General features: G+C 45.5%; 35 non-coding genes and 11 pseudogenes across 35 annotated transcripts; all 46 read left to right on the plus strand.

Annotated features, from left to right (window-relative positions):
- The first annotated feature begins 8264 nt into the window (after positions 1-8264).
- LOC135723464 (5S ribosomal RNA) lies at positions 8265-8383 on the plus strand. Its single transcript, XR_010523169.1, has one exon. It is a non-coding gene; the product is annotated as a 5S ribosomal RNA (ribosomal RNA).
- A 125-nt stretch (positions 8384-8508) lies between these two features.
- On the plus strand, positions 8509-8627 carry LOC135725081 (5S ribosomal RNA). Its single transcript, XR_010524731.1, has one exon. It is a non-coding gene; the product is annotated as a 5S ribosomal RNA (ribosomal RNA).
- Positions 8628-8753: 126 nt separating this feature from the next.
- Positions 8754-8872, plus strand: LOC135724615 (5S ribosomal RNA). Its single transcript, XR_010524276.1, has one exon. It is a non-coding gene; the product is annotated as a 5S ribosomal RNA (ribosomal RNA).
- A 120-nt stretch (positions 8873-8992) lies between these two features.
- LOC135726476 (5S ribosomal RNA) lies at positions 8993-9111 on the plus strand (annotated as a pseudogene).
- Positions 9112-9236: 125 nt separating this feature from the next.
- Positions 9237-9355, plus strand: LOC135725928 (5S ribosomal RNA). The gene has a single exon (XR_010524924.1). It is a non-coding gene; the product is annotated as a 5S ribosomal RNA (ribosomal RNA).
- A 126-nt stretch (positions 9356-9481) lies between these two features.
- LOC135725939 (5S ribosomal RNA) lies at positions 9482-9600 on the plus strand. The gene has a single exon (XR_010524925.1). It is a non-coding gene; the product is annotated as a 5S ribosomal RNA (ribosomal RNA).
- A 126-nt stretch (positions 9601-9726) lies between these two features.
- LOC135724616 (5S ribosomal RNA) lies at positions 9727-9845 on the plus strand. Its single transcript, XR_010524277.1, has one exon. It is a non-coding gene; the product is annotated as a 5S ribosomal RNA (ribosomal RNA).
- A 120-nt stretch (positions 9846-9965) lies between these two features.
- On the plus strand, positions 9966-10084 carry LOC135725951 (5S ribosomal RNA). The gene has a single exon (XR_010524926.1). It is a non-coding gene; the product is annotated as a 5S ribosomal RNA (ribosomal RNA).
- A 125-nt stretch (positions 10085-10209) lies between these two features.
- LOC135725962 (5S ribosomal RNA) lies at positions 10210-10328 on the plus strand. The gene has a single exon (XR_010524927.1). It is a non-coding gene; the product is annotated as a 5S ribosomal RNA (ribosomal RNA).
- A 126-nt stretch (positions 10329-10454) lies between these two features.
- Positions 10455-10573, plus strand: LOC135725975 (5S ribosomal RNA). The gene has a single exon (XR_010524928.1). It is a non-coding gene; the product is annotated as a 5S ribosomal RNA (ribosomal RNA).
- A 125-nt stretch (positions 10574-10698) lies between these two features.
- On the plus strand, positions 10699-10817 carry LOC135725987 (5S ribosomal RNA). The gene has a single exon (XR_010524929.1). It is a non-coding gene; the product is annotated as a 5S ribosomal RNA (ribosomal RNA).
- A 126-nt stretch (positions 10818-10943) lies between these two features.
- Positions 10944-11062, plus strand: LOC135724243 (5S ribosomal RNA). The gene has a single exon (XR_010523913.1). It is a non-coding gene; the product is annotated as a 5S ribosomal RNA (ribosomal RNA).
- Positions 11063-11187: 125 nt separating this feature from the next.
- LOC135725999 (5S ribosomal RNA) lies at positions 11188-11306 on the plus strand. The gene has a single exon (XR_010524930.1). It is a non-coding gene; the product is annotated as a 5S ribosomal RNA (ribosomal RNA).
- A 126-nt stretch (positions 11307-11432) lies between these two features.
- On the plus strand, positions 11433-11551 carry LOC135725753 (5S ribosomal RNA; annotated as a pseudogene).
- Positions 11552-11676: 125 nt separating this feature from the next.
- LOC135726063 (5S ribosomal RNA) lies at positions 11677-11795 on the plus strand (annotated as a pseudogene).
- Positions 11796-11920: 125 nt separating this feature from the next.
- LOC135726010 (5S ribosomal RNA) lies at positions 11921-12039 on the plus strand. The gene has a single exon (XR_010524931.1). It is a non-coding gene; the product is annotated as a 5S ribosomal RNA (ribosomal RNA).
- Positions 12040-12394: 355 nt separating this feature from the next.
- LOC135726477 (5S ribosomal RNA) lies at positions 12395-12513 on the plus strand (annotated as a pseudogene).
- Positions 12514-12638: 125 nt separating this feature from the next.
- On the plus strand, positions 12639-12757 carry LOC135726022 (5S ribosomal RNA). Its single transcript, XR_010524932.1, has one exon. It is a non-coding gene; the product is annotated as a 5S ribosomal RNA (ribosomal RNA).
- Positions 12758-12883: 126 nt separating this feature from the next.
- Positions 12884-13002, plus strand: LOC135725923 (5S ribosomal RNA; annotated as a pseudogene).
- A 125-nt stretch (positions 13003-13127) lies between these two features.
- Positions 13128-13246, plus strand: LOC135724341 (5S ribosomal RNA). Its single transcript, XR_010524010.1, has one exon. It is a non-coding gene; the product is annotated as a 5S ribosomal RNA (ribosomal RNA).
- A 125-nt stretch (positions 13247-13371) lies between these two features.
- On the plus strand, positions 13372-13490 carry LOC135726033 (5S ribosomal RNA). The gene has a single exon (XR_010524933.1). It is a non-coding gene; the product is annotated as a 5S ribosomal RNA (ribosomal RNA).
- Positions 13491-13616: 126 nt separating this feature from the next.
- LOC135726046 (5S ribosomal RNA) lies at positions 13617-13735 on the plus strand. The gene has a single exon (XR_010524935.1). It is a non-coding gene; the product is annotated as a 5S ribosomal RNA (ribosomal RNA).
- A 125-nt stretch (positions 13736-13860) lies between these two features.
- On the plus strand, positions 13861-13979 carry LOC135726057 (5S ribosomal RNA). Its single transcript, XR_010524936.1, has one exon. It is a non-coding gene; the product is annotated as a 5S ribosomal RNA (ribosomal RNA).
- Positions 13980-14103: 124 nt separating this feature from the next.
- On the plus strand, positions 14104-14222 carry LOC135723890 (5S ribosomal RNA). The gene has a single exon (XR_010523572.1). It is a non-coding gene; the product is annotated as a 5S ribosomal RNA (ribosomal RNA).
- A 120-nt stretch (positions 14223-14342) lies between these two features.
- On the plus strand, positions 14343-14461 carry LOC135726478 (5S ribosomal RNA; annotated as a pseudogene).
- A 125-nt stretch (positions 14462-14586) lies between these two features.
- LOC135726069 (5S ribosomal RNA) lies at positions 14587-14705 on the plus strand. Its single transcript, XR_010524937.1, has one exon. It is a non-coding gene; the product is annotated as a 5S ribosomal RNA (ribosomal RNA).
- Positions 14706-14831: 126 nt separating this feature from the next.
- Positions 14832-14950, plus strand: LOC135726080 (5S ribosomal RNA). The gene has a single exon (XR_010524938.1). It is a non-coding gene; the product is annotated as a 5S ribosomal RNA (ribosomal RNA).
- A 126-nt stretch (positions 14951-15076) lies between these two features.
- On the plus strand, positions 15077-15195 carry LOC135724617 (5S ribosomal RNA). The gene has a single exon (XR_010524278.1). It is a non-coding gene; the product is annotated as a 5S ribosomal RNA (ribosomal RNA).
- A 120-nt stretch (positions 15196-15315) lies between these two features.
- Positions 15316-15434, plus strand: LOC135725276 (5S ribosomal RNA; annotated as a pseudogene).
- Positions 15435-15559: 125 nt separating this feature from the next.
- Positions 15560-15678, plus strand: LOC135726091 (5S ribosomal RNA). Its single transcript, XR_010524939.1, has one exon. It is a non-coding gene; the product is annotated as a 5S ribosomal RNA (ribosomal RNA).
- A 125-nt stretch (positions 15679-15803) lies between these two features.
- Positions 15804-15922, plus strand: LOC135726102 (5S ribosomal RNA). The gene has a single exon (XR_010524940.1). It is a non-coding gene; the product is annotated as a 5S ribosomal RNA (ribosomal RNA).
- Positions 15923-16048: 126 nt separating this feature from the next.
- Positions 16049-16167, plus strand: LOC135725342 (5S ribosomal RNA). The gene has a single exon (XR_010524865.1). It is a non-coding gene; the product is annotated as a 5S ribosomal RNA (ribosomal RNA).
- Positions 16168-16292: 125 nt separating this feature from the next.
- LOC135726113 (5S ribosomal RNA) lies at positions 16293-16411 on the plus strand. Its single transcript, XR_010524941.1, has one exon. It is a non-coding gene; the product is annotated as a 5S ribosomal RNA (ribosomal RNA).
- Positions 16412-16537: 126 nt separating this feature from the next.
- Positions 16538-16656, plus strand: LOC135724244 (5S ribosomal RNA). Its single transcript, XR_010523914.1, has one exon. It is a non-coding gene; the product is annotated as a 5S ribosomal RNA (ribosomal RNA).
- Positions 16657-16781: 125 nt separating this feature from the next.
- On the plus strand, positions 16782-16900 carry LOC135726125 (5S ribosomal RNA). Its single transcript, XR_010524942.1, has one exon. It is a non-coding gene; the product is annotated as a 5S ribosomal RNA (ribosomal RNA).
- A 126-nt stretch (positions 16901-17026) lies between these two features.
- Positions 17027-17145, plus strand: LOC135725754 (5S ribosomal RNA; annotated as a pseudogene).
- Positions 17146-17270: 125 nt separating this feature from the next.
- On the plus strand, positions 17271-17389 carry LOC135726064 (5S ribosomal RNA; annotated as a pseudogene).
- A 125-nt stretch (positions 17390-17514) lies between these two features.
- On the plus strand, positions 17515-17633 carry LOC135726137 (5S ribosomal RNA). The gene has a single exon (XR_010524943.1). It is a non-coding gene; the product is annotated as a 5S ribosomal RNA (ribosomal RNA).
- Positions 17634-17759: 126 nt separating this feature from the next.
- On the plus strand, positions 17760-17878 carry LOC135724618 (5S ribosomal RNA). The gene has a single exon (XR_010524279.1). It is a non-coding gene; the product is annotated as a 5S ribosomal RNA (ribosomal RNA).
- A 124-nt stretch (positions 17879-18002) lies between these two features.
- Positions 18003-18121, plus strand: LOC135726480 (5S ribosomal RNA; annotated as a pseudogene).
- Positions 18122-18246: 125 nt separating this feature from the next.
- On the plus strand, positions 18247-18365 carry LOC135726148 (5S ribosomal RNA). Its single transcript, XR_010524944.1, has one exon. It is a non-coding gene; the product is annotated as a 5S ribosomal RNA (ribosomal RNA).
- Positions 18366-18490: 125 nt separating this feature from the next.
- Positions 18491-18609, plus strand: LOC135725278 (5S ribosomal RNA; annotated as a pseudogene).
- A 125-nt stretch (positions 18610-18734) lies between these two features.
- Positions 18735-18853, plus strand: LOC135726161 (5S ribosomal RNA). The gene has a single exon (XR_010524946.1). It is a non-coding gene; the product is annotated as a 5S ribosomal RNA (ribosomal RNA).
- Positions 18854-18978: 125 nt separating this feature from the next.
- On the plus strand, positions 18979-19097 carry LOC135726172 (5S ribosomal RNA). Its single transcript, XR_010524947.1, has one exon. It is a non-coding gene; the product is annotated as a 5S ribosomal RNA (ribosomal RNA).
- Positions 19098-19223: 126 nt separating this feature from the next.
- LOC135726184 (5S ribosomal RNA) lies at positions 19224-19342 on the plus strand. Its single transcript, XR_010524948.1, has one exon. It is a non-coding gene; the product is annotated as a 5S ribosomal RNA (ribosomal RNA).
- A 125-nt stretch (positions 19343-19467) lies between these two features.
- Positions 19468-19586, plus strand: LOC135726195 (5S ribosomal RNA). The gene has a single exon (XR_010524949.1). It is a non-coding gene; the product is annotated as a 5S ribosomal RNA (ribosomal RNA).
- The last annotated feature ends 102 nt before the right edge of the window (positions 19587-19688 follow it).

A 19688-nucleotide genomic window follows, 5' to 3' on the forward strand; every position in this document is an offset into this window, starting at 1 on the left:
ACAATGTAAACAGAATAGAATTAACATTAATTATTAAGTAATTTAGCAGAAAATAGATAAATAGGTACTATAAGTTATTATTTACAGGATTCTTATTAAGATACATGTACACATTGAATTATATACAATATACATACAATCAGTGCATTCCATTAATGGAATACTTTTAAAAGTAATTTTCCCCAATACTGTGTACAATATATAAAAGGGGATGAGGTAAACTAGGTCTAATCCAGGTATTGTGATTTGGGGGATGTAGTTGGCTCTCTAATTGTTATTTTTCTTCTTTTTTAGTTCCTCATCAACTACACTTTTGAAGTGTTCAAAACTGTTGAACACAACACCTTCAAAACCTGAAGTGGTGGACTTCCTAGTTGCTGGGCAATAGGTAAATATTTTTTGGCTACTTTCAGCAGCCTTGTCTTTGGATGGCGTGTATCTCTTACGCTGCCCACCACACTGGGGTACATGGCAGGCCCCACAAGGCTTTGTGGATTTATGAGGCTTTATTGGTTTGGATGTCAGCGCAGGAGGCGGTGTGAAAGGTATGACCCCTTGACTGCTGGATGCCCCACAGAGCATCATGGATGGTCCCTGTGGCTGTGCAGGAACCACTACAAGGACAGGTGCATTTGACGCTCTGGGTGGGATGTACGTGGCCACAGGGGGTTTAGGTTGAATGGGCCGGTTCGCAAACTCTTCCACATCTATCCTGCAAAAATAAATCATACATGCGATGATGAGTATAATTCATGAGAAATAATGGGTATGACTATCAATTTACATGGTTTGTTGTGTTTAAGTTTAAACCATTCAGCTGATGAATTCAGATATGTTCACATGTAAGCAATAAGGTATGAGAGGCTGTGCTGTATCGTGAATAAGTAACGGCTGAAGCACTTGCCTCAAGTACCTTATTGCTTTTATAAAACGGTTACCACACAATATTAAAGTAAAAAAAAATGTATTAGTGCAACTTTCATGAAGTTAAATCAGTAAAAGCATTTCTTCTGCTAGAAAAAAATAGTCCCTGACCGTGAACAACAATGTTCCAATATGTGTAATATGCATGAAAGCTCAAATAAAAACAACAAACTGATCTCAAACTTTGTCTCATTCTATGTTTATGTTTATACGTTTGGTTGCTAAGGGTTTTACAGCTTACCTCCGCTTCTGACCATGCCTTTTTCCAGCTGCATGACATAGGCTCTGGTACTGAACCTGAGGTCGATCTGGAGCTGGAAGGGATTCTGGCAGAGTAGGAGCTGCTGGCATTGGTTCTTCTGACAGCACTCTTTGGTGGGGTTTTACCTTTGGCATTACCGTTGCCCTGTAGTTAGCCTTCTTCTCTTCCCGTGCCATGAATGTAGAGATGGACTTGGCATTCAGATTGGGCAGAGGAATGGAGAGACCATTAAGAATGGGATCGTCTCTGACTCGGTCTACAATCCTTTTATACAGGCCCTTGATTGCATTGGTGATTTTAGTGGGGGAGGTGAGACGACTGGCAGGTGGCCGGTTTTTCAGCATCTTAATAACGAGGTAACACAGACGACTATCCTCAGTCACCTGGGCTGCCTGAGGGTACCTCATCCAAGAAAACTTTGTCTTCTGTGCGGCTCTGCTCTCAGGTGTATCAGCTCCCAAGCATCTGCCAAACAGGGTGTAACCCCACCTAGACTCATACCTTTTTACAAAGTTGGCTGCTGACCTGTCATGCTCATGCAGTGCAGCGACTGCAGTGGCAATCTTCAGCCTTAGGTCAGCTGGCACTAGGTGACGGTCACTGTCGTCTGCCAGTTCTAAAAGGAGCAGGGCCAAGGCTTCCACTTCCTCCAGCCCAGGAAGATGCAGATGGTTCTGGGTCATCAGCACATCCTGCATAGCAGGACTGTCCTCCTCCTCCACCTGTTCTGATTGAGTGAGGATGACATGTTTGTCACTGACAGCGTCCATAGGATCCTCCTCTGACTCTACACCCATGTCCACACCCTCATCTGCCAGCTTGTCCTCACTTTGTTCAGCCGTCTCCTCTTCTTCACGGGACTGCTCTTCCTCAACTGCAAATATGTAATGTACTAATCACCAGTGGGTCTAAGCAGTTACAACAACTAACAGTAGACTAATACAAAATGGCAATCCTGCAGTTCATTTGTTTCATAATATGTAAAATAAAACTACATCTTGCATGTCTTGTCATGGATAGAATATGCAACATATTTATAGGTATTTGATCACTTAGGGCCAGATTTCCTAAACAGGGCAAATTAGCATGCAACATAACTCCAAAATTGTGTGAATCATTTAAATATTCTCCTCCCAAAATGTTTGTGTCTGAAAGGGAAACTCCTAGAAATGCATATGGAATAAGATCAGTCGCAAAAAGAACCAGACCCTAACCCTTTTAGCACTAATGATCCACTGCGCGTCTTTAGTAACTCCTGACATCGCTATTTACTGCCAAAATGATGGTTTGTGCTGGTGCACGCAGTTAGTAAATCTGGCCCTTAGTATGTATTTATATTGTTATAATGCAAGATTGTGTACCTTGCTGGGCATAGTAATCCCTTGAAGTAAAGCTGGTTGACTGGCACATGGCATACTCTACTCCAAGGAGCTCCACCTCGTCTGGGTCCTTGTATACAGCAGGGTAGGGCATTGGAGCAGCAAAGTTAGGCTCGAGGACATGCTCTTTACCGAAGAGCACCTCAGCCTGCTGATTCATGCGCTGAATCTGCTGCGGGTCCGTACACCACGTCTGCCTGCCATGACCACCTGCAACACGGAGTGATTCCATGCGGTTGTTCCACTGCACAGCAAATGCAATCAGATACACCTGAAAGACATGACCATTCATGTATGATTGTACATCAGAAAGCAATTTTGATTACAAAGTGGGCATCGCCCAGCAGCATGACATACAATTAGTCTTTTTTACACAATAGGCTATTTTGTGTGTGTGCATCTCATACACCCAGTTAATGCTATGTGAACAGCATAGAGCTCACACACGCACAGGAAAAGAGGGTAGCGCAAAAGCATGGAGGATGCAGGTAAAATATGCCTATGAACAATGACGTGAAATCAATAGTTTTTTAAATATTAAAGTTTATACTTACTTGGAATGGCATAACTCCACATCTCTGTGAGGGAATGGCATTGTACAGGTGTGAGTGCAAGCCTTCCAAGGAGTTACTGCCTCGCCGACACCTGTACTTGTTCAGGGAGACCCCATTCAGCACCACAACCTTCACTGACACATACAGCTGTATGCCAGGGGGGTCCTTTAAAACATACGTTGCTTTATTATTATGGTGTCTGTGAGTTTGTATGATTTTACAATGATTAGTTCAAAATAGTGTGTTCAAAGTAGTGTTTACCCACCTGCATACAACTTAGATGCTTGCTTGCAATTGCCCAATGAGAATCCACTGCCTGTGCTGATTTGAACAGGTGGATTCCATCAATGTCAAGGCCTGCAGGTCCCTTGAACTCCGTAATGATGGACTCAATTGCTGAAGCTGTCTCCTGTAACAATCATTCCAATTTATTTAATAGAGTTATATCGCTTAAAATGTGAAATTATTTCAATAATTAAAAGTATTTCCCAAAAAGAAATATAGTATTGTGAGAACTTAGTTAATTTAAGTGAAGTATGTTTTCAGCTTTTTATACATAAAGATTATACATGGATTAATATTACACTTTACCTCAACGCCACGGGTGATCCGTCTGACATAGGACCTGATTTGATGAGGTTTAAGGAAGGCTATCATGTCCTCGTCTGAAAGTTTGCCGTACAACTCCTGGTTGCCCTTCCTGACTGCCTGGATTAGGAGCATCATATCGCTCTTGTTGTAGGCCAGCACTGCACCTGCAAGGGCACTCATGAACACCCCATACTTGGCATGGCTCTGTTTAATGACAACAGCATCCCAGCGGTGCAGCCAGTGTCGGATGTCCAGTCTGATTACAGTGCCCTTCTGCACCCAGTCCCTGAACAGATTCTCCAGGAAGGACGAACCACTGTCACTGAGACAATACAAATTTTCAGCATGTGTTCTTTGTTTTTTTTTTAACATTAAATGAATGACAAATATTATCAGGGTATACGTATGTGTTATTACCTACCGACAACAGTTGTTATCTGCATATATGACAGCTGGTGCAGGAGCCCTAGCTCGTTCAAAGCGGGCCATCAGACCTTTGGCCATACGTCTGTAGCACCCCTCAGACTCAGCTGCCACCACCACTGTGGTCAAAAACTGGCCCCACTCGTTCAGCACACTGGTTATATACTGCATGGTGCCCTGGCCATCACCATATATCTTCTTAAGGACCTGAAAAAACAGAAAGCAGAACATCAATTTGATAGTTTCTATCAATAACCTGTCTGCCCAATATAATTTATATGAATTACAATGCATGTACATTTTGTATCCTCCACATTTGAACGCTGAACAGTGAGGCTAAAGTCCCTTATTCAAAACAATAGGTTGGCTCAATTCATTTTTAAAGTGACTAAATAAATATTAAGTTTGCTTAACTTCATGAATTGATAGAATACACATACCTTTTTTGTGCCATCAATGCAGAGGATTTCTCCAGTCACACTGAGGATTGAGGCTCTGTACACAGACATCTTTTCCATCTCCATGATCATGTGCGCACGCCTCAGCACACGGGCACAAGGAAGGGGAGACCGGGGCAGAGGAGGGGTGTAAGTACCAGCAGCCTTGACAAAGGACAGGATGCTCTTCTGAGACGATGCAGATCCAGCTGTGTGGGCTTCATAAAGCAGAGTCTGGTACAGGTCACGGCGCTCCACATACCACTCATCATGTCCCTGCTGCAGCAGTCTCTGGACTTTGTTCATGGACACACTGTTGACCCTGTCATTCAGAAGAGTAACCACTCCTTTGTCAATAGCACGCTTCCCACACAGTATGGCAGGAAACATGCTTCTGATGGCTGGGGCCAAGTTCATCAGAATCTTGGGACTATGTGCCAGCCAAATGTACTGCTGAACATGATGACTGTCCTCATCTTCACTGTCTGCGTCACCATGTGTCTTACTCACTGCCCGCCTCATCTTTTCACAATGTGAACACTTCAGCTTCTCCGTCAACAGGGTGTAATTGTACTTCATCCCACACACTTGCCTAGCATAACTACCAAAGCCTTTCTTCTCAAGGTATTCATCTGGTGGTGCAGGGCAGTTGGAGCTAGGGCAGTGGATCTTGGCTTGCATCACACCAACTGGGCGCCAGAAGAAGACAGGGGTTGTGAAAAAGGCCATCATGTTGGGCAGTCCTCCCTTGACAGAAGTAGGAATTGGGGGTGGGTGGAACTCCATCTTCTCCTTTAAAAGCCTTCTCTCCACAATCTCTCCTTTGGCATTCTTGTACTTTGAAGGCCTCTCAAACAGACCATACGTCTCATCATATTTCAGCCACTTGATGTTAGGAGGAGCTATACCATTGGCTTGTGTAGATGGAGGTGGATGCTCCCAGTATTTCTGCCAGCCCTCTCGCAAGATGCCACTGGTTTCTGAGGCAGAGGTGTCTACAGGGGAAGAAGGTCTTCCCTGAGATGTGCTGAGGCTGTGGGAAGAGTCCTGACTCACAGCCGGTGTGAGCTCTCCCCAGGTGGTTAGTTGTGTGGAGACCGCTACCTCAGACTCTTCAAGGACAGTCTCTGTAGAAAAAATCAGACAAAATGTATTGAGCACATTGCTTAAGATGTGAATATAATGACACACAAACATTATCACAATAAACAAAGTTTGTTTCTATTTTCCATGTTATCAGATCTTATTTTAGATAACACAAATGATATTTGATATAAACATTTTAGTATAGAGCTGCTACAAAAAATATAGACAATAGTTATTTTTTTATATATTTAAACATATCACATCTACAAATTAAATTGATTTTTGTATGTGTTATCTAAATGCCAACAAAGCATTTAGACATTAAATCTGTTCCACTGAAAAAGGGCAGCTAGCTTGATAATATTCCTCACCCTGCTGAAAATTAAAGTGAAATACTAAACCTACTGTCATCATTATCAGTGCCATAAAATGTGTGATATTTCAGCAGTGTATTGAGTCAGATGTTTGAAATACATCAGTAAGAAAATGTTATATTAATTTTAAAATAAGAGTTATGGTGTGTTAAATGTTAATTACCAGCAGCTGCCAACAATTCAGCATCACTGGCATAGTCAGGATCCTGCTGGAACTTTGAAACTGTAGATTCAGCCTTCTTTCCCTTGTCTTTCCTTGACTCCTGTTCATGCAGAAAATAAAGGAATTGTAGAAAACACATAAGAAGTTGTATTGTACCACATAAGCACAAGTACTTACACTGTTACCACTTCCTATGGCTAAAACACAAGCTTTTGTGCAGAGTAAACATTGATGATTTTACTATTGAAGGTGAAATACATGTGCCTAACTGATTTACAAATGCACACATTTTTTTATAAACAAAACCATAAATATAATTTAATCTCAGTTAAAAGGTCAAAGTTACCTCCAAGCGTTTGTTAAGATGAAAGGTGACAGGCGGGAACTCTCTGGCATACTGCAGCAATCGCTCCTTTTGCCACTTAAGGAGATCATTCTGCTCACCCTTCTGGCAATATTCAGACAGCAGCCATATGACCCAGCCCACATCATTTTCAAGCAACCACCTGAAAGACTGTCCTGCATATTTGCCGAATGTAACAACTAGCTGGCCTTTCCACATTTCCCCTCCAGCTTCCTTTGCAGCAGCCTCCGCCTTTTCAGAATTCAGACAGCTGGGGTCTACTGCTTTGCTGGGGGCCATTGCCACACTCTTAGCTGCATCCGTACACTGCAGCTTGGCCTCTCCCTGTCTGTACAGACGGATGCATGGGTACAGGTGCTGTTTTTGGTGGCTGCTCAGCTGCTGTTTCAGTGAGAAGCTTTTCCCACACACTTCACACACATGCTCCTTTGGAAAATGAAGCTGCATGTGCCGAGTCAGGTTGGACTTCACAGAGAATCTCTTGTCACAAACACTGCACTTGTGTCCCTCCACATCCATGATTTCTATCTGTTGTAATAAAACAGAAACAGATTCAGATTAGTTTTTTCTTTTCAATCTGTACAGGGGACTAAACACTGGAAAACCAGGAGATGCAAAACATGTAAACAAGTAACAGTTCTGCTAATACTATTACTTAAAGTAGAACTAAAAAGGTATTTTGTAAAATAATAATCATAAAAAATACTACACAAGTACTGAGTAATCTTTATTGATTTTATCTGATTTACATTTTAATGTGATATTTCATATGATTAGCTGAAAGTTCAAAAGGTAATGGTTTTATAATTGTAGACTATATTTTTGCTTGCCTTGTGTTGTCAGTGTTTTAACATGTTATTGACTGTTAATGGCTTATCACTTACTATATGTTATTGGCTGTTAATGGCTTATAAGTTACTATGAGACAAAATAGTTTAGATTAGTGGAGATAGCCGGACAAAACAGGCCTAAACTATTTACACTATGTACAGTATGTAGTCAGTCAATTCCAACAGGAAAAACTGACAGTAGTACTAGCAATAAGTAAAATCTACCTGTATTCGGATAGTAGTTTAGTCTTAATGTCCAGCCCTGATTGTGTTTGGGTATTTCCAAAGTATTTAATTTGAGTAAAATATTACAAAGACTCGAATAACTGCAGTTTACGATACACGTTAACAGTTAACTTGGATGGGCGATCATATTTTCTCTATTAAAGCTTTTAAAACTTTAATAACTTTGTAATTACTGCACGTAAATCCACGCAAATCCATACAAAAAGCGGTTAGAAAGCATTTATATGAATATACTGGTAAATATACTGGACTTACCTCTTGTTTGCTGTAACCGATCAACTCAATCAACTGATGATGGTAGTGTTATTTACGCTTGTCACTCACATGATGCACTTAATATTCAAAGCAACGGCGCCATTTGATTGGTGGGTTGAGGAAGCGGCCTGCTCAACAGAGCTCAGTGATTGGTTGGTTGAGCAGCTCAACTTGCTCAACGGCGCTCAATGATTGGTCGGCATAGGGACTTGGAGGAGAGAACGCCTGGGAATACCAGGTGCTGTAAGCATTTAATTAATTAATAATTTTTTTTATGTCATTTTTTCCCATGAATGCGTCCTTTCTGTAACCATTTACCGATGTCATTGCGTTGCCACATTAGCCTTGAAGTGTCTCTCGAATCGAGTCAGCACTCGTTTACGGCCACACCACCCTGAGCACGCCCGCTCTCGTCTGATCTCGGAAGCCAAGCAGGGTCGGGCCTGGTTAGTACTTGGATGGGAGACCGCCTGGGAATACCAGGTGCTGTAAGCATTTAATTAATTAAATATTTATTTATGTCATATTTTCCCATGAATGCGTCCTTTCTGTAAGCGTTCTCCCATGGCATGGCGTTGCCACATTAGTTTTGAAGTGTCTCTCGAATCAAGTCTGCACTCGCTTACGGCCACACCACCCTGAGCACGCCCACTCTCGTCTGATCTCGGAAGCCAAGCAGGGTCGGGCCTGGTTAGTACTTGGATGGGAGACCGCCTGGGAATACCAGGTGCTGTAAGCATTTAATTAATTAATTATTTTTTTTATGTCATTTTTTCCCATGAATGCGTCCTTTCTGTAACCATTTACCGATGTCATTGCGTTGCCACATTAGCCTTGAAGTGTCTCTCGAATCGAGTCAGCACTCGTTTACGGCCACACCACCCTGAGCACGCCCGCTCTCGTCTGATCTCGGAAGCCAAGCAGGGTCGGGCCTGGTTAGTACTTGGATGGGAGACCGCCTGGGAATACCTGGTGCTGTAAGAATTAAATTAATTAATTATTTATGTCATTTTTCCCATGAATGCGTCCTTTCTGTAAGCGTTCTCCCATGGCATGGCGTTGCCACATTAGTTTTGAAGTGTCTCTCGAATCAAGTCAGCACTCGCTTACGGCCACGCCACCCTGAGCACGCCCGCTCTCGTCTGATCTCGTAAGCCAAGCAGGGTCGGGCCTGGTTAGTACTTGGATGGGAGACCGCCTGGGAATACCAGGTGCTCTAAGCATTTAATTAATTAATTATTTTTTTATGTCATTTTTTCCCATGAATGCGTCCTTTCTGTAAGCGTTCTCCCATGACATGGCGTTGCCACATTAGTTTTGAAGTGTCTCTCGAATCAAGTCTGCACTCGCTTACGGCCACACCACCCTGAGCACGCCCGCTCTCGTCTGATCTCGGAAGCCAAGCAGGGTCGGGCCTGGTTAGTACTTGGATGGGAGACCGCCTGGGAATACCAGGTGCTGTAAGCATTTAATTACTTAATAATTTTTTTTATGTCATTTTTTCCCATGAATGCGTCCTTTCTGTAACCATTTACCGATGTCATTGCGTTGCCACATTAGCCTTGAAGTGTCTCTCGAATCGAGTCAGCACTCGCTTACGGCCACACCACCCTGAGCACGCCCGCTCTCGTCTGATCTCGGAAGCCAAGCAGGGTCGGGCCTGGTTAGTACTTGGATGGGAGACCGCCTGGGAATACCAGGTGCTGTAAGCATTTAATTAATTAATTATTTTTTTTATGTCATTTTTTCCCATAAATGCGTCCTTTCTGTAACCATTTACCGATGTCATTGCGTTGCCACATTAGCCTTGAAGTGTCTCTCGAATCGAGTCAGCACTCGTTTACGGCCACACCACCCTGAGCACGCCCGCTCTCGTCTGATCTCGGAAGCCAAGCAGGGTCGGGCCTGGTTAGTACTTGGATGGGAGACCGCCTGGGAATACCTGGTGCTGTAAGAATTTAATTAATTAATTTTTTATGTCATTTTTCCCATGAATGCGTCCTTTCTGTAAGCGTTCACTGATGGCATGCCGTTGCCACATAAGTCTTGAAGTGTCTGTCGATTCGAGTCGGCACTCGCTTACGGCCACACCACCCTGAGCACGCCCGCTCTCGTCTGATCTCGGAAGCCAAGCAGGGTCGGGCCTGGTTAGTACTTGGATGGGAGACCGCCTGGGAATACCAGGTGCTGTAAGCATTTAATTAATTAAATATTTATTTATGTCATATTTTCCCATGAATGCGTCCTTTCTGTAAGCGTTCTCCCATGGCATGGCGTTGCCACATTAGTTTTGAAGTGTCTCTCGAATCAAGTCTGCACTCGCTTACGGCCACACCACCCTGAGCACGCCCGCTCTCGTCTGATCTCGGAAGCCAAGCAGGGTCGGGCCTGGTTAGTACTTGGATGGGAGACCGCCTGGGAATACCAGGTGCTGTAAGCATTTAATTAATTAATAATTTTTTTTATGTCATTTTTTCCCATGAATGCGTCCTTTCTGTAACCATTTACCGATGTCATTGCGTTGCCACATTAGCCTTGAAGTGTCTCTCGAATCGAGTCAGCACTCGCTTACGGCCACACCACCCTGAGCACGCCCGCTCTCGTCTGATCTCGGAAGCCAAGCAGGGTCGGGCCTGGTTAGTACTTGGATGGGAGACCGCCTGGGAATACCAGGTGCTGTAAGCATTTAATTAATTAAATATTTATTTATGTCATATTTTCCCATGAATGCGTCCTTTCTGTAAGCGTTCTCCCATGGCATGGCGTTGCCACATTAGTTTTGAAGTGTCTCTCGAATCAAGTCTGCACTCGCTTACGGCCACACCACCCTGAGCACGCCCGCTCTCGTCTGATCTCGGAAGCCAAGCAGGGTCGGGCCTGGTTAGTACTTGGATGGGAGACCGCCTGGGAATACCAGGTGCTGTAAGCATTTAATTAATTAATAATTTTTTTTATGTCATTTTTTCCCATGAATGCGTCCTTTCTGTAACCATTTACCGATGTCATTGCGTTGCCACATTAGCCTTGAAGTGTCTCTCGAATCGAGTCAGCACTCGCTTACGGCCACACCACCCTGAGCACGCCCGCTCTTGTCTGATCTCGGAAGCCAAGCAGGGTCGGGCCTGGTTAGTACTTGGATGGGAGACCGCCTGGGAATACCAGGTGCTGTAAGCATTTAATTAATTAATTATTTTTTTATGTCATTTTTTCCCATGAATGCGACCTTTCTGTAAGCGTTCAATGATGTCATGGCGTTGCCACATAAGTCTTGAAGTGTCTATCGAAGCGAGTCAGCACTCGCTTACGGCCACACCACCCTGAGCACGCCCGCTCTCGTCTGATCTCGGAAGCCAAGCAGGGTCGGGCCTGGTTAGTACTTGGATGGGAGACCGCCTGGGAATACCAGGTGCTGTAAGCATTTAATTAATTAATTATTTTTTTTATGTCATTTTTTCCCATGAATGCGTCCTTTCTGTAACCATTTACCGATGTCATTGCGTTGCCACATTAGCCTTGAAGTGTCTCTCGAATCGAGTCAGCACTCGCTTACGGCCACACCACCCTGAGCACGTCCGTTCTCGTCTGATCTCGTAAGCCAAGCAGGGTCGGGCCTGGTTAGTACTTGGATGGGAGACCGCCTGGGAATACCAGGTGCTGTAAGCATTTAATTAATTAATTATTTTTTTATGTCATTTTTTCCCATGAATGCGATCTTTCTGTAAGCGTTCACCGATGTCATGGCGTTGCCACATAAGTCTTGAAGTGTCTATCGAAGCGTGTCAGCACTCGCTTACGGCCACACCACCCTGAGCACGCCCGCTCTCGTCTAATGTCGGAAGCCAAGCAGGGTCGGGCCTGGTTAGTACTTGGATGGGAGACCGCCTGGGAATACCAGGTGCTGTAAGCATTTAATTAATTAAATATTTATTTATGTCATATTTTCCCATGAATGCGTCCTTTCTGTAACCATTTACCGATGTCATTGCGTTGCCACATTAGCCTTGAAGTGTCTCTCGAATCGAGTCAGCACTCGCTTACGGCCACACCACCCTGAGCACGCCCGCTCTCGTCTGATCTCGGAAGCCAAGCAGGGTCGGGCCTGGTTAGTACTTGGATGGGAGACCGCCTGGGAATACCAGGTGCTGTAAGCATTTAATTAATCAATTATTTTTTTTATGTCATTTTTTCCCATGAATGCGTCCTTTCTGTAACCATTTACCGATGTCATTGCGTTGCCACATTAACCTTGAAGTGTCTCTCGAATCGAGTCAGCACTCGTTTACGGCCACACCACCCTGAGCACGCCCGCTCTCGTCTGATCTCGGAAGCCAAGCAGGGTCGGGCCTGGTTAGTACTTGGATGGGAGACTGCCTGGTGCTGTAAGAATTAAATTAATTAATTATTTATGTCATTTTTCCCATGAATGCGTCCTTTCTGTAAGCGTTCTCCCATGGCATGGCGTTGCCACATTAGTTTTGAAGTGTCTCTCGAATCAAGTCAGCACTCGCTTACGGCCACGCCACCCTGAGCACGCCCGCTCTCGTCTGATCTCGTAAGCCAAGCAGGGTCGGGCCTGGTTAGTACTTGGATGGGAGACCGCCTGGGAATACCAGGTGCTCTAAGCATTTAATTAATTAATTATTTTTTTATGTCATTTTTTCCCATGAATGCGTCCTTTCTGTAAGCGTTCTCCCATGGCATGGCGTTGCCACATTAGTTTTGAAGTGTCTCTCGAATCAAGTCTGCACTCGCTTACGGCCACACCACCCTGAGCACGCCCGCTCTCGTCTGATCTCGGAAGCCAAGCAGGGTCGGGCCTGGTTAGTACTTGGATGGGAGACCGCCTGGGAATACCAGGTGCTGTAAGCATTTAATTAATTAATAATTTTTTTTATGTCATTTTTTCCCATGAATGCGTCCTTTCTGTAACCATTTACCGATGTCATTGCGTTGCCACATTAGCCTTGAAGTGTCTCTCGAATCGAGTCAGCACTCGCTTACGGCCACACCACCCTGAGCACGCCCGCTCTCGTCTGATCTCGGAAGCCAAGCAGGGTCGGGCCTGGTTAGTACTTGGATGGGAGATTGCCTGGGAATACCAGGTACTGTAAGCATTTAATTAATTAAATATTTATTTATGTCATTTTTTCCCATGAATGCGTTCTTTCTGTAAGCGTTCACTGATGTCATGGCGTTGCCACATAAGTCTTGAAGTGTCTGTCGATTCGAGTCGGCACTCGCTTACGGCCACACCACCCTGAGCACGCCCGCTCTCGTCTGATCTCGGAAGCCAAGCAGGGTCAGGCCTGGTTAGTACTTGGATGGGAGACCGCCTGGGAATACCAGGTGCTGTAAGCATTTAATTAATTAAATATTTATTTATGTCATATTTTCCCATGAATGCGTCCTTTCTGTAAGCGTTCTCCCATGGCATGGCGTTGCCACATTAGTTTTGAAGTGTCTCTCGAATCAAGTCTGCACTCGCTTACGGCCACACCACCCTGAGCACGCCCGCTCTCGTCTGATCTCGGAAGCCAAGCAGGGTCGGGCCTGGTTAGTACTTGGATGGGAGACCGCCTGGGAATACCAGGTGCTGTAAGCATTTAATTAATTAATAATTTTTTTTATGTCATTTTTTCCCATGAATGCGTCCTTTCTGTAACCATTTACCGATGTCATTGCGTTGCCACATTAGCCTTGAAGTGTCTCTCGAATCGAGTCAGCACTCGCTTACGGCCACACCACCCTGAGCACGCCCGCTCTCGTCTGATCTCGGAAGCCAAGCAGGGTCGGGCCTGGTTAGTACTTGGATGGGAGACCGCCTGGGAATACCAGGTGCTGTAAGCATTTAATTAATTAATTATTTTTTTATGTCATTTTTTCCCATGAATGCGTCCTTTCTGTAACCATTTACCGATGTCATTGCGTTGCCACATTAGCCTTGAAGTGTCTCTCGAATCGAGTCAGCACTCGCTTACGGCCACACCACCCTGAGCACGCCCGCTCTCGTCTGATCTCGGAAGCCAAGCAGGGTCGGGCCTGGTTAGTACTTGGATGGGAGACCGCCTGGGAATACCAGGTGCTGTAAGCATTTAATTAATTAATTATTTTTTATGTCATTTTTTCCCATGAATGCGATCTTTCTGTAAGCGTTCACTGATGTCATGGCGTTGCCACATAAGTCTTGAAGTGTCTATCGAAGCGAGTCAGCACTCGCTTACGGCCACACCACCCTGAGCACGCCCGCTCTCGTCTGATCTCGGAAGCCAAGCAGGGTCGGGCCTGGTTAGTACTTGGATGGGAGACCGCCTGGGAATACCTGGTGCTGTAAGAATTAAATTAATTAATTATTTATGTCATTTTTCCCATGAATGCGTCCTTTCTGTAAGCGTTCTCCCATGGCATGGCGTTGCCACATTAGTTTTGAAGTGTCTCTCGAATCAAGTCAGCACTCGCTTACGGCCACGCCACCCTGAGCACGCCCGCTCTCGTCTGATCTCGTAAGCCAAGCAGGGTCGGGCCTGGTTAGTACTTGGATGGGAGACCGCCTGGGAATACCAGGTGCTCTAAGCATTTAATTAATTAATTATTTTTTTATGTCATTTTTTCCCATGAATGCGTCCTTTCTGTAAGCGTTCTCCCATGACATGGCGTTGCCACATTAGTTTTGAAGTGTCTCTCGAATCAAGTCTGCACTCGCTTACGGCCACACCACCCTGAGCACGCCCGCTCTCGTCTGATCTCGGAAGCCAAGCAGGGTCGGGCCTGGTTAGTACTTGGATGGGAGACCGCCTGGGAATACCAGGTGCTGTAAGCATTTAATTACTTAATAATTTTTTTTATGTCATTTTTTCCCATGAATGCGTCCTTTCTGTAACCATTTACCGATGTCATTGCGTTGCCACATTAGCCTTGAAGTGTCTCTCGAATCGAGTCAGCACTCGCTTACGGCCACACCACCCTGAGCACGCCCGCTCTCGTCTGATCTCGGAAGCCAAGCAGGGTCGGGCCTGGTTAGTACTTGGATGGGAGACCGCCTGGGAATACCAGGTGCTGTAAGCATTTAATTAATTAATTATTTTTTTTATGTCATTTTTTCCCATAAATGCGTCCTTTCTGTAACCATTTACCGATGTCATTGCGTTGCCACATTAGCCTTGAAGTGTCTCTCGAATCGAGTCAGCACTCGTTTACGGCCACACCACCCTGAGCACGCCCGCTCTCGTCTGATCTCGGAAGCCAAGCAGGGTCGGGCCTGGTTAGTACTTGGATGGGAGACCGCCTGGGAATACCTGGTGCTGTAAGAATTTAATTAATTAATTTTTTATGTCATTTTTCCCATGAATGCGTCCTTTCTGTAAGCGTTCTCCCATGGCATGCCGTTGCCACATTAGTTTTGAAGTGTCTCTCGAATCAAGTCCGCACTCGCTTACGGCCACACCACCCTGAGCACGCCCGCTCTCGTCTGATCTCGGAAGCCAAGCAGGGTCGGGCCTGGTTAGTACTTGGATGGGAGATTGCCTGGGAATACCAGGTGCTGTAAGCATTTAATTAATTAAATATTTATTTATGTCATTTTTTCCCATGAATGCGTTCTTTCTGTAAGCGTTCACTGATGTCATGGCGTTGCCACATAAGTCTTGAAGTGTCTGTCGATTCGAGTCGGCACTCGCTTACGGCCACACCACCCTGAGCACGCCCGCTCTCGTCTGATCTCGGAAGCCAAGCAGGGTCGGGCCTGGTTAGTACTTGGATGGGAGACCGCCTGGGAATACCAGGTGCTGTAAGCATTTAATTAATTAAATATTTATTTATGTCATATTTTCCCATGAATGCGTCCTTTCTGTAAGCGTTCTCCCATGGCATGGCGTTGCCACATTAGTTTTGAAGTGTCTCTCGAATCAAGTCTGCACTCGCTTACGGCCACACCACCCTGAGCACGCCCGCTCTCGTCTGATCTCGGAAGCCAAGCAGGGTCGGGCCTGGTTAGTACTTGGATGGGAGACCGCCTGGGAATACCAGGTGCTGTAAGCATTTAATTAATTAATAATTTTTTTTATGTCATTTTTTCCCATGAATGCGTCCTTTCTGTAACCATTTACCGATGTCATTGCGTTGCCACATTAGCCTTGAAGTGTCTCTCGAATCGAGTCAGCACTCGCTTACGGCCACACCACCCTGAGCACGCCCGTTCTCGTCTGATCTCGGAAGCCAAGCAGGGTCGGGCCTGGTTAGTACTTGGATGGGAGACCGCCTGGGAATACCAGGTGCTGTAAGCATTTAATTAATTAAATATTTATTTATGTCATATTTTCCCATGAATGCGTCCTTTCTGTAAGCGTTCTCCCATGGCATGGCGTTGCCACATTAGTTTTGAAGTGTCTCTCGAATCAAGTCTGCACTCGCTTACGGCCACACCACCCTGAGCACGCCCGCTCTCGTCTGATCTCGGAAGCCAAGCAGGGTCGGGCCTGGTTAGTACTTGGATGGGAGACCGCCTGGGAATACCAGGTGCTGTAAGCATTTAATTAATTAATAATTTTTTTTATGTCATTTTTTCCCATGAATGCGTCCTTTCTGTAACCATTTACCGATGTCATTGCGTTGCCACATTAGCCTTGAAGTGTCTCTCGAATCGAGTCAGCACTCGCTTACGGCCACACCACCCTGAGCACGCCCGCTCTTGTCTGATCTCGGAAGCCAAGCAGGGTCGGGCCTGGTTAGTACTTGGATGGGAGACCGCCTGGGAATACCAGGTGCTGTAAGCATTTAATTAATTAATTATTTTTTTATGTCATTTTTTCCCATGAATGCGACCTTTCTGTAAGCGTTCAATGATGTCATGGCGTTGCCACATAAGTCTTGAAGTGTCTATCGAAGCGAGTCAGCACTCGCTTACGGCCACACCACCCTGAGCACGCCCGCTCTCGTCTGATCTCGGAAGCCAAGCAGGGTCGGGCCTGGTTAGTACTTGGATGGGAGACCGCCTGGGAATACCAGGTGCTGTAAGCATTTAATTAATTAATTATTTTTTTTATGTCATTTTTTCCCATGAATGCGTCCTTTCTGTAACCATTTACCGATGTCATTGCGTTGCCACATTAGCCTTGAAGTGTCTCTCGAATCGAGTCAGCACTCGCTTACGGCCACACCACCCTGAGCACGTCCGTTCTCGTCTGATCTCGTAAGCCAAGCAGGGTCGGGCCTGGTTAGTACTTGGATGGGAGACCGCCTGGGAATACCAGGTGCTGTAAGCATTTAATTAATTAATTATTTTTTTATGTCATTTTTTCCCATGAATGCGATCTTTCTGTAAGCGTTCACCGATGTCATGGCGTTGCCACATAAGTCTTGAAGTGTCTATCGAAGCGTGTCAGCACTCGCTTACGGCCACACCACCCTGAGCACGCCCGCTCTCGTCTAATGTCGGAAGCCAAGCAGGGTCGGGCCTGGTTAGTACTTGGATGGGAGACCGCCTGGGAATACCAGGTGCTGTAAGCATTTAATTAATTAAATATTTATTTATGTCATATTTTCCCATGAATGCGTCCTTTCTGTAACCATTTACCGATGTCATTGCGTTGCCACATTAGCCTTGAAGTGTCTCTCGAATCGAGTCAGCACTCGCTTACGGCCACACCACCCTGAGCACGCCCGCTCTCGTCTGATCTCGGAAGCCAAGCAGGGTCGGGCCTGGTTAGTACTTGGATGGGAGACCGCCTGGGAATACCAGGTGCTGTAAGCATTTAATTAATCAATTATTTTTTTTATGTCATTTTTTCCCATGAATGCGTCCTTTCTGTAACCATTTACCGATGTCATTGCGTTGCCACATTAACCTTGAAGTGTCTCTCGAATCGAGTCAGCACTCGTTTACGGCCACACCACCCTGAGCACGCCCGCTCTCGTCTGATCTCGGAAGCCAAGCAGGGTCGGGCCTGGTTAGTACTTGGATGGGAGACCGCCTGGGAATACCTGGTGCTGTAAGAATTAAATTAATTAATTAATTATTTATGTCATTTTTCCCATGAATGCGTCCTTTCTGTAAGCGTTCTCCCATGGCATGGCGTTGCCACATTAGTTTTGAAGTGTCTCTCGAATCAAGTCAGCACTCGCTTACGGCCACGCCACCCTGAGCACGCCCGCTCTCGTCTGATCTCGTAAGCCAAGCAGGGTCGGGCCTGGTTAGTACTTGGATGGGAGACCGCCTGGGAATACCAGGTGCTCTAAGCATTTAATTAATTAATTATTTTTTTATGTCATTTTTTCCCATGAATGCGTCCTTTCTGTAAGCGTTCTCCCATGGCATGGCGTTGCCACATTAGTTTTGAAGTGTCTCTCGAATCAAGTCTGCACTCGCTTACGGCCACACCACCCTGAGCACGCCCGCTCTCGTCTGATCTCGGAAGCCAAGCAGGGTCGGGCCTGGTTAGTACTTGGATGGGAGACCGCCTGGGAATACCAGGTGCTGTAAGCATTTAATTAATTAATAATTTTTTTATGTCATTTTTTCCCATGAATGCGTCCTTTCTGTAACCATTTACCGATGTCATTGCGTTGCCACATTAGCCTTGAAGTGTCTCTCGAATCGAGTCAGCACTCGCTTACGGCCACACCACCCTGAGCACGCCCGCTCTCGTCTGATCTCGGAAGCCAAGCAGGGTCGGGCCTGGTTAGTACTTGGATGGGAGATTGCCTGGGAATACCAGGTGCTGTAAGCATTTAATTAATTAAATATTTATTTATGTCATTTTTTCCCATGAATGCGTTCTTTCTGTAAGCGTTCACTGATGTCATGGCGTTGCCACATAAGTCTTGAAGTGTCTGTCGATTCGAGTCGGCACTCGCTTACGGCCACACCACCCTGAGCACGCCCGCTCTCGTCTGATCTCGGAAGCCAAGCAGGGTCGGGCCTGGTTAGTACTTGGATGGGAGACCGCCTGGGAATACCAGGTGCTGTAAGCATTTAATTAATTAAATATTTATTTATGTCATATTTTCCCATGAATGCGTCCTTTCTGTAAGCGTTCTCCCATGGCATGGCGTTGCCACATTAGTTTTGAAGTGTCTCTCGAATCAAGTCTGCACTCGCTTACGGCCACACCACCCTGAGCACGCCCGCTCTCGTCTGATCTCGGAAGCCAAGCAGGGTCGGGCCTGGTTAGTACTTGGATGGGAGACCGCCTGGGAATACCAGGTGCTGTAAGCATTTAATTAATTAATAATTTTTTTTATGTCATTTTTTCCCATGAATGCGTCCTTTCTGTAACCATTTACCGATGTCATTGCGTTGCCACATTAGCCTTGAAGTGTCTCTCGAATCGAGTCAGCACTCGCTTACGGCCACACCACCCTGAGCACGCCCGCTCTCGTCTGATCTCGGAAGCCAAGCAGGGTCGGGCCTGGTTAGTACTTGGATGGGAGACCGCCTGGGAATACCAGGTGCTGTAAGCATTTAATTAATTAATTATTTTTTTATGTCATTTTTTCCCATGAATGCGTCCTTTCTGTAACCATTTACCGATGTCATTGCGTTGCCACATTAGCCTTGAAGTGTCTCTCGAATCGAGTCAGCACTCGCTTACGGCCACACCACCCTGAGCACGCCCGCTCTCGTCTGATCTCGGAAGCCAAGCAGGGTCGGGCCTGGTTAGTACTTGGATGGGAGACCGCCTGGGAATACCAGGTGCTGTAAGCATTTAATTAATTAATTATTTTTTTATGTCATTTTTTCCCATGAATGCGATCTTTCTGTAAGCGTTCACTGATGTCATGGCGTTGCCACATAAGTCTTGAAGTG

The sequence above is a fragment of the Paramisgurnus dabryanus genome, chromosome 9 (assembly GCF_030506205.2).
Source record: "Paramisgurnus dabryanus chromosome 9, PD_genome_1.1, whole genome shotgun sequence".
NCBI lineage: Eukaryota > Metazoa > Chordata > Actinopteri > Cypriniformes > Cobitidae > Paramisgurnus > Paramisgurnus dabryanus.